Source organism: Terrapene carolina, unplaced genomic scaffold (genome assembly GCF_002925995.2).
Source record: "Terrapene carolina triunguis isolate 2854851 unplaced genomic scaffold, T_m_triunguis-2.0 Scaffold231, whole genome shotgun sequence".
Classification (NCBI taxonomy): Eukaryota; Metazoa; Chordata; order Testudines; family Emydidae; genus Terrapene; species Terrapene triunguis.
In genome coordinates this window covers 14720642-14728966 of record NW_020664582.1, presented here as the reverse complement: position 1 = coordinate 14728966, position 8325 = coordinate 14720642, and positions in this window count along the sequence as shown.

Genomic DNA, 8325 nt, shown 5'->3' with positions numbered 1-8325 from the left:
TGTACTTAGGAACATTAAAAACAACTTTGTTATCATGAAATGCCTCAGAAAATTCAAAATCTCCTCGCTGATTTATGTGGGCCTTTATTAGTTATTATTACATGGCACTGGCAGCCAGGGGCCCTAGTTAAGGATCACCCCATTGCGCCAGGTGCTGTACAGACATATAGGAAGAAGATTGCCCCCAATCTAGGTTATGAGAAAGTGTAACAGGTGGGTGAGAAAAACAAATGAGGGAGAGGGGCAGGGAGCACAAGGTACCAGTAAAGTAAATTATGTTGCATCGTCATTCTGATATGCATCGTTTATACCATGGGCAATAATAATCATGCACACGCAATAGCCAGATTCACTGATCTTTCACGCAAAACTAAACTGGAACTGGAGCTGGAGCTAGGCAACATTTTTAATGCTTTTTTTTTTTTTTTTTTTTTTTTGGCAAAAAAGGTAATTGCAGAGTTGGGTTAACGGAATCCATTTGTGAACTTAGGTCAATTTTGGCCAAGTGTTTCATTTGAAAAAAAAAATTGGTATTGGTTCATTTGGGCATTTCCAAAATGAAATGTTGCAACGTTTCATTTCAGAAAGATGTATTATGTTGAATTTTCTCTCAATTTGATTTAAAAACCGATTAAAAACATTGTAAGACCTTCAACATCAAAACAAAATGTTTTGTACAACCCAAAACTAAATTTTTTCAACTTTTTCATTTTGTTGACATTTTTTTATTTCAGCTCGACCTGAAACAATTAAAAAATTATTATTTTTTGGTTTGACCACTGACCCCCCCCCCAAACCCCTGGTCATTCGCACGGCTCTATTAGTAGCAATAACAGCCCAGGTATCCAGGCTGACTGATGGGTCAGAACCTTTGGAAGATAAATGCAGCGGAGATAGTTACGTTTGTTTCCTTTGATGAGAACAAATGGTTATTTGTGGACCTTGTTCAGTGGCCTTATCCATTTCCCAAGCTTTCTTTCCATGGTGAATAGAACTCCACCCTTTACTATTTGAGGCCCATTGCTTGGCTGGGATTGCTGATACTTCACTGATTACAAGGGCATGGGCTGTCACTTCTAAGCTAGTCTGTGCTTGCAGGACTCAGATAACCCAGGCTCCAGAAGGCTCTCCATGGAGCAAGGTTTATCACTCAGACAAAATTTTCACAGTATGTATCCCCTGTGATGAAAGCTTTACGTTGGCTGCCTGTTAAACAGCGGATCCATTACAAGGCAGCAGGGTATTTTTCAGTATGAACGACTGTCTTCCTGATGGGCCAAATGCAGTCCTGGTCAAAGGGGCACAACTCCCATTAACTTCAATGGGTGTTTTAGCCGCTTAGGCCGAGATTGGATTTGTTCCCCGGTGCCTTGCCATACCCTGATGACATGTAGCTCTATCTCAAGATTAGAGGTGGCCTTAGGACTTGTGTCTGCTATATTGTCTGACTAGGGAAGCCTTTTTTTCACCTAAAGAGCTGGATTCTGCAAGGTACCAAGTGCCTCCTATGAAGTGCTGAGCATTCACGGCTTCCAGTGACTTCGGAGACGCTCGGCACCCTGGGTCCAAGGTTTGCCATGGCACGTTGCAGAGCAGGCCTTATACTATACATGGCTTCTAGCAAAAGTGAGGCCTTCAGCTGCCAGAAGTGGGATGGAAGAGAGGAATTCAGGTCATGAGTTCCCTTCCCATCCAGCCCCATTGCCAGGAGATTTACCGCCTTTCATCCCACTGCAATAACTTCACCCGCTCTTCCAGGAGGAGGACGAGACTGGTCTGACAAATGAGTTACAAGTCTGCACAAGCACCTAGGCAATCACCTGTATTGCTTGTGCTGGAAAGTCCACTGATTATTAAATACACTGGGCCAGATCCTCAGCTGCTGGACCATGCTCCATTGACTTGGAGGATCTGGTCCTCCACTTGCTTGCCTTAGCTCTTGGCTGATTAGAGCAGAAGTTCTTCCTGTGCTGTCCGCATCCCTCCTCTCTCTCTCCCTCCAATCTGCAGGGAGGTTTTAGTGTCTTGGTGCAATATGGATTTGACTTCGCTTAGGCTGGACTGTTATCCTCATGTGTTACATGGTTATTAATTAGCAAATGCCCTGGAAAAATTAACCCCAGCCCAACCCTGGTCGGGGGCTACAGTGCACTTCTTGGTGGACTTGTGTTCGCATCACAAAATCAACTATTACAAATGGTTTTAGCTGGCACCTGTGTTCGCATTCTCAGCAGAGGAGCTAGGGATTAAATGTGCTTCCAGACTAAACTCCCTAGAGGTGGTCTCTCCAGGACAGGGCTGAGATACATTGTTAAGGAACCAGAGATCAGGAAACTTGCAGCAGTTCTTGCTGTGTTGCACTTGTTCTGTGGACAGAGGACTTGAGTCTCTTGAGCTGTGGAGTGTATGACTGAATCCAGATAGATCCGCCCCTTGATCCAAAGCCCATTGAAGTCAATAGAAGGACCCCCATTGATTTCAATGAGCTTTAGATCCAGCAAGATAAATATTAACTAAATAAGAAACAGTAATAATCTGCTGCTTAGGAACTCTGCCATGTCTGACAATACGTTTTATAACACAAAAAGAAAAGAAAACAATTCATTTCCACTTTCTGCTGGTCCTTGTTTAAATCTCGCCCTGTTTCTCACACACATACCAGAACAAACCACAAATTTCAATTTATCAGGGTTATCTACTGGCCCTACTTTTTCTACAGGGAACATCATCAAAGTGAAAATGATCTGCCCAGGAACCTACAGAGAGGTGCACCTAGGAATTAACATAACATTAAATCCAGGGGATTTTTGGTTGGTTGGTTTTGTCACAAACACAGTCATTGTGATTTATGCAGTTTGATGCCTCTAACACTCTAAGCAGAAAAATAACCTGGGATTTTTAATGATGCATTAAATGTCAGTGAAAGTAACTGATCAATGATGAACAGAGACTGATATGTAAGCTCAGGTCCCAAATTGCAATGGCAACATGCTACATTTTCTTACCAAATGCTATCAAGACAGACAATAAAACAAACAATCCTCCAGTGCCTGTACCACTCTCAGTAATTAGTGATCGACTGGTCTAGGTCTTATATAATAGGCCTGGGAGTGAGGGCTCCTGGGTTCTAATCCTGATTCTGCTACTGACTTCCAGTGTGACTTTGGGCAAGTCACAACATTACTATGCCTCAGTTTACTCATCTGTAAAATGGGATTAATACTTACCTACCTCATCAGGGTATGGCTCAAGCTTTATTAATGGATAGTTGTAAAATAATGGGAGGATGACAGGTGCTGTAAATGTGTAATGTTAATAGAGCCATCACTTTCAATGAGAAATGGACACGAATCAATATCCCAGATCTGAATTTCCCCAACTCCATCTCTAACAGAATTCGGAGGCTGATCCATATATTTGTAGAGTGCCCCAACCAAAACATTCCCACACTCTGACAGGGTCACAATCCAGCTCAGAGGTTTGCAGTTTGGACCCATTTTTAACATGTACACTTAGTGTTCGTTGGGGTAATGTTATTTTCTGACATTATTGTAACCTGCTTGCCTTAAACATCTCCACAAGACCAACCTGTTGGGCAGGAAGAGACAGAATTAGCATCAGTTAAATACATACGTTTATCTCTTAGCCTTAGGTTTGGAAAAGTACAGGCTGGGCTACTTGATTTAGAGAAGTGATGAATCATCTCGCTGGAGTTCTGGCCACAGCTTTCGCTTTTATTCAATTAACGTTTAAGGAGTAACATTGAATGTACTGACCACGTGCAGTTTTCTAAAAGGGTTAGGATGAATTTACAAACAGCTCTGCATAAAATCCGTCCCTCAATCACAGGTCAGACAGACAGACAGACAGTACACTTTTTACTTCATTTTAACTGTGGGGCAGCTTGGAGACTTTCCAGAACAATGACCTGATTGACAAGTAAATCTGCAAGGTTCAGGCTTAGCTTGCACACTGTATAGATTATTCAGAGGGTGCGAATGTACACATACTAAACCAGCCCTCAGCCTCGGGAGGTGTCAAACCAAACTTGATCCCTGTCTGTCTCATTTGCCCCAGCAATCAGATTCATTAGACATGTGCCACTTTGCTGGGTGAAGAGCTTTTTTCTGGCAATGTGATGCATGCATTTCTTGTACCCTCTTTCCCCAGAGAACTGGCAGTGCCATTGGAATGTAGCACCTTGAGTTCCTAATTCCTTATTCTTATGCATTATGGACAGGATTTAACAACACTTCTGTAGTCTGGTACTGCGGCAAGAGAAAAACCAGCCTAACGCTGTACTAGCCTGTAACTGGTGTAACAGTGGCATGAAAAATGCAATCCAACAGTCTCTGCCCCTCAGTATTATTAATCATGGGATCAAAAACACGCTGAGGAAGGGGCATATGACAAGTACAACTGAAAACAGGGACTAAGTCGTCTCTTCGGCTTTTAATTACACTTGGTGACAGTGATGTAGATTGAAAGCAACGTTGGTTGGAAAGCATAATTTTAGTGCACGGTTAATGACGGTGAGAATCTGCAGCTAGATACACACAGACTTAACCAAAAGTCTTTTTTCTTTTTCATTTGCGTAAATAAACAAACTGTGAATTTTGTTTGGATATTTTTGTTTGTTTTTTTGTTTTGTTTCCTATGACATACAATTTGAATCATTTCAGTGGACTAACAAAGCAAATGGAATTTCAGCCCTAGAACTTTATTCCAATTTTGGACAAAGTTAAAAGCAACTTTTGTTGTTGTTGTTGTTGTTGTTTTAACACTCAAACCAGCTGTGGTCTCAAAACTCCGTTTTGCTTGCTAATTGTAAGTGTTCAAATGGTTCAGTTTAAAGTGACCCTTAGCGGCTGTGAAATATTAAGGTGACATGATTACAACCTAGAGGAAGATACCAAACATTTTTACAATAGCTCAGGAGCGTAAGGGAAAGACAACAGGAAATAGTGCAAACCCTGCAAGATAACAAGCCACAGTCTCTCCACTTTCCAAAGCAAGGATATAAGAAATCCAGTGAAATAGTCACATGCATAGTTTTGATATTCCTAAAAACACAAATCACAACCTAATGAAATGGTTATCAACATACACATTGATCAGGGTGCTTATGGGCGTGGGGTGTGTATTCATTTATTTCACAGCTTTTTTCCCCCTAAAAGCAAAGATCCATCTTCAGGATGCCTCTTGATGGGCTAGTCACAACTTGTGGTGTGTACATTTTTTAGATCTTTGGTACGTGGTCAGTTCATTTTGTTGTCTGAGCTACTTGAAGCTCCAATACCAGCGAACTTCGTGTTTAGCTCAGCTTCATTAATTGTGCTTGGAGCAATGTATTTGGAGATCACCATTTCTCAGAGTTGAATATTAAGGGCCAGAGTTACTGGTTCGCTTGGGCAGCATTGTGCCATTCCAGCAACGCAAGCAGCCGTAAACATGGTTTAACCACCCAATTAAGCTGGGTTTATGCCTGCTTCCCTGTGCCAGAGCAGTGTAAAACAGCCAAAGCAAACCGGCGAATCTAGCCCAAACTATTGTCTATTCTAAGAAACCATTTTCTGTAACTATTGGCTGCGTTTTGAAATCCTACAGTTTGCAGCACTCGCTCTGCTGGTTATGCGCAGGCCTCAGTCTCTCATTAACTCTAAAACAATGTGAATATGAACTTCAAACTGCCACATTTGGAGGATCGTTTTCTTTCCACTATGTCTGCAGTGAAATGATCCCCTGATATGATTTATGTGCAATACACGATCGTGTTTATTACAGAAACCAGGGTAGAATAAGAAAGCCATTTTTCATGTTAATTCATGAAATCCAACCCCAACTTTAATAGAAGGGCTTCACTTTATACTAAGGATGATATACAGTCAGTCCTGCTTTAAATGAGACATTTTGCCTTTTGAACTCAGCAGGAGGGCCACTAGTTACTACTACTGGAAGCAGTTTAAAAACCTGCAAGTCCAGCAGGTCTTTGGGACTCTTTTAGAGACAGCATTTTATATCGTGGCACGGCATTTCTGCCTGTTACAAGCTGCATTGGCTGACAATACAGCCCTTCTGAAACATGCCTTAGATTATTTCTATTTGCGCCGTAAGGCTCTGATCCAAAACCCATTGAAGTTGATGGGAGTCTTTCCACTTTCCTGAGCAGGCCCAAAAACTGAAATTCTGACTCCACTGAAGTTAATGGCAAAGCTCCCTTGTTGACGTTGATGGGGCCAGGATTTCAATTTACGGGCTCAGTTGTCCAATGGATCAAATGTGCCAGCCAATAAGAGTCCCTGTCCTTAAGTGCTCACAGTCTAAGAGCCCGATCCGGAAAACTCTTGGGCCTGATCTACATTTAAAAATTAGATGGGCCTAGCTAAGGGCTCATAAAGGGCCATGAGCAATTTCACACTGAGGTTGACCTAACCCCTGGTATAGTTGCAGCTAGGTTGATGCAAGAATTCTTCCATCCACTTAGCTACTGCCTCTCAGAGAGGTGGATGAACTATATTGATGGGAAAAAACCACCCTTCCATCAATGTAGGAAACATCTACACTACAGCGGTGTAGCTGCAGCCCTGTGCCATGGTAGTGTAGACACAGTCATATAGGGTTGTCAGTAGCCTCTTCACTGAAAGGACTGGCCCCACGGGCTGAATTCTGCTCTCATTTACAATGGCTCGTGCTCAAATTCAATGTGGCTACACCAGTGCACATGAGAATGGAAGAGCCACGTCGATAGGATGCAATGTGGACTTCTAGCAATATGCTTCCTTCTTGGCTAGAACCCGAATACTCCTCCAAGGGTAAATGAGGGAGGAGAGGGGAGGAAAGGTGTTGTTCCATTAAAACACTTGGCCCCTTGTTCAAAGAGGATATTCTTCATAACCCTCATTAAGCAAGGTACTTAAGCCCGTGACCTCAATGGGAACTACTCATGTGCTTAAAATTAGGCATACGCTGAAGTACCTTGTTGAGTCAGAGCCTAAGACGTTCCCTTTACAAAGTACTCAGCTTTCTATGGCACGTACCTGGAGAACTGGATCTTGGCGGCTACTCTGCTAGGTCATCTATGAATGTATCAATTTAATCCTAAATGACTAGAGGAAACAAGCCACCTCAGCTGCAATGCATGTTGGGAATTTTAGAGATCTAGCCCTTCTTCCCAGGCTTCCAATGGGACAGTCACTGCAACCTTTTCAAAAACGAAACGGACACGGCCCCAATCTGTAACCCCCCCCGCCCTTTAAACAAAACATCCTGATTCAAAGGCGCGTCTTACAGCCTGGGGATTTCCACCTGGCTGTATTGCAGCACTTAGAAAAAGGGATTTAATGCCTGCCAACAACAAACACATTTCCAGTGACACCAGTCTGCATTATGCACTCGCCTACTTTGTGTGTTCAGACAGAGCTGGCAACCAAGCTGGGTGAGGCTCTGCTAATACGAAGAATAGCAGTTGCCTTCCTTAAAAGAACCTCGTCCCTTATGGCCGTTCTTTGGAAAGACTGAAAGGAAACAAGAATCACGGTGACAACACAATCCCTTCTGTATGTGTTAATCTGGATTTTGTTTGAACGTCTGGAACTGACCTTGGCTTGAACTGTGTTAAAAATCCTAACTGGTGTGGACTGACTTGACCTTGTGGTTCCATTTGCCTAGCCTAATTCGCTTAGTTCAATCCATTATTTTACAGACATAAAAGAAATGCAGCATTACAGCACAGCCTGTTAGCACAGCTCTAGCCATTGGGCCAGATCTGCAAGGACTTCCTCCCCAAAAACGCAGGCAAATGCCTATTGATTTCAAAAGAGAGTTTTTGCCCGAAAAAGGACTGATTAAAGACTGGAGCAACACCTGAAATTCTCCCACAAACTCCCATTGTTTAGTGGTTTCTAAGACAGACAGAAAAAAAAAAATCTTCTGAGAATCAGAGGTTTGGCAGTCAGGGGAAAAAAAAAAATTGAGCCTGAGCATGAATTTGATTTTTGGCATTTGGGGACTGGGGCGAAGGAAGAAGACGGTCAATTTCGCATCAGTCGATGTGGTTGTTTTTAAGCTATAAGAGTGCAAAAAGCGTTGTGGGTTTAGATAGTTTCCTTTCATTTCCATGACTCAAAATGGGTTATATTAAAAAGAAGTCAGAAGGAAATTTCATAAGCTGTTAGTCCCTTCTGGGTTTCTCCTTCTTAAAAAAAAAAAAATTAGCTGAAATACTGAGGTTTATGTGGCTACTGGGAGTGAGCCGTCACTAGAATTGTTTCCTACTAATATCTGTGTTTTATATGGGTTTGCAGCTTCTTTCATTTTATACTTAAC